This window comes from Montipora capricornis, chromosome 14 (assembly GCF_036669925.1).
Source record: "Montipora capricornis isolate CH-2021 chromosome 14, ASM3666992v2, whole genome shotgun sequence".
NCBI classification, from domain to species: Eukaryota; Metazoa; Cnidaria; class Anthozoa; order Scleractinia; family Acroporidae; genus Montipora; species Montipora capricornis.
The window spans coordinates 12,459,262-12,461,558 of record NC_090896.1 but is presented as its reverse complement, the minus strand read 5'-3'; positions in this window follow the sequence as shown (position 1 = coordinate 12,461,558).

The following is a 2,297-nucleotide window of genomic DNA, read 5'->3' as shown; positions in this document are numbered from 1 at the left end:
TTTACTAATATTGTTGATTAATTATCTTCGAAAAATGCGTGGTTACCCCACAACTTTCTTTTTGGATTTCACTAACACATGTTACGATCTGCTTTTCCCGCATATCCAGTGAACCGCACAAAAATACCTCTGAATTTGTAGGCACTGCGGAGCCTTAACAACTGGGATTTTGTCCAAATTGAAGGAATGGAAGGTACGATCAGGCTTAAAATTTTGGGAATTGCTAAACAAGATGGTGACGAAATCGTCAACATTGTTTTTAAAAAGATCTATCAGACAGTTTTCAGTTATTATCAGAACAGACGAAAATCGATGTTTTTGCCATAATTTTGCAAAAAACCTTTGTGAAAGACTTAACTATTTATTTCTATACACGATTATATCTTAGCATTAACAAACCCACGAGCGACATAAATCCATACCCATGGATTCACAACCTCAATCGATCGATTAAGGAAACTCAAAGCGCACCCCATTAAGCAATCAATAGTTGCACTTATACCTTTGTTACCGGAAAACTCTGGGTGGGATTAAAACCACTCCTCTAACAATCATGTCTGCAATTAATAATGCCCTTCCCCTTGCCCTTCCTTTAATTCCCTGGCTTAGAAGGAGTATATCTTCTCTGAAACTGTTTCTGGCATCAAGAAAATCCTGCAAGCATAGGGTATTTTGATTAATAGAGAATGAAAATTGAAAAACAACAATGTAAAAAATGTATGTATAGAAGAATGTCTCAACATTTTATCCAGTTTCTATTGTCGCTTCAGACATGTCGTTCCGATCTCGGTTGTTTAAAAAGTTGGATAATGCTATCCACAGAATAAACCACTAGTGATTTATCCAGTGGTCCAGTGCTAGCCACCCGTCAAACACCTGGGCCCTGGTCTTTAAGCAATTTTAGCTATGTCCAAATGCACAAAGTTCGAATTATTATTGCTTTTGCCTAACCTTGTTCGAACTATCACTGGTGTGACAGTTGGAAGTGGCTTCCTCCTTTTAGAGTTAAAAACCCTCTCCAATGGTTTCCATTTGGGCACCGATACTCTGTACTGGCTACTGATTCGCTAAGATTTTGCAAATCAGTAGCCTTCCAGCAGAATGAGAACACACCCTCTTCCTGCAGAATCAAGGTTGGTTCTGCTCTGAAAATAAATCGAGATACAACTGTAATTAATTTCGTTCATACTGGTAACCTATGCAGCAAACATATGTCTGTCCGTTTCATCTAAAACCGATGATTAGGCGATGATTAGGAGGCAGTGCAGCCCAGTGGTTAGTGCGCTTGCCTTGAGATTCGGAGTTAAATTCCCGGGTTGAAGACTTGTTCTGACCACTCGTTGAAGTTGTTCCTGATAGTCCCTAGTTCAATTTCTCTGCTGCACTTGTAAATAGCCAACTGGTTTGCCTCCGGCCAGTTGGGATTCTTAACCGTTGTTGTTATGTTTTGTTGCCCATTTCGTTCATTGTGTTTCATTGGCCCTGAAAAGCCCATACGCAGAGCGGTAAATTAAGTATGTATGTATGATTTTTTTACACTGCAACGTTCAATAGTGTATGTACACAAACAGATTACTTACATGTATTTAAATCCTCTCAACTTGTTAACAGATTTTGTTTCCTGTTTATTAGTAGTGCTTCTTCTGAGAATTCTTAACTTATAAATCGGTATGGAATTGAACCTTGAAGTGCATCAGTTCCCGTAGTTTTTGCACTCCTCCTGCCTGAAACAAAGAAGCAGTCCTGATGTGCTCCTGGGCATTTTTTCTTTTAAAAATCGTAGTACAGGCACTGATCGAGCATTGCACAGCCTTTTCCTGACAAGCACTCATGTAAAGCGTCATATGACATCTGTGAAAATAGATAAGTCCGAAGTTAAAGTCAAAATCAAGCCGTCTTCCTCTGACGTAGACAAACAAGAAAGCTGTAATAATCGTGCAAAGTCAACCAAGTCCCTCCCGCAATTGAAGGGTTATTCTTAGTTGTCAATTTGCTTCAAGTGAAGTATTATCGTGCATCAGTCCCTTTAGTTTTTGCACTTCGCCTGCCTGAAGGTAGGCCTTGGCTGATTGTGCTAGCATAATTTTTTGCATAATAGGAACAAAAAAGCCTAAATTTTTAAAAGAGCACTGCCACAGCATATTTATCAAATTTTAGCACGTTCTGGAACATAAATTCATACAGTTTAGTACATATGGTTTATTTTCTGCATCCGGTGGTGTGGCTTCAGTTTCGGGAGTTTCTGAACTTTTGGGAAAGTGTGGAGCCACCCCTTAGTCATCATTGCTCTCGGGTCC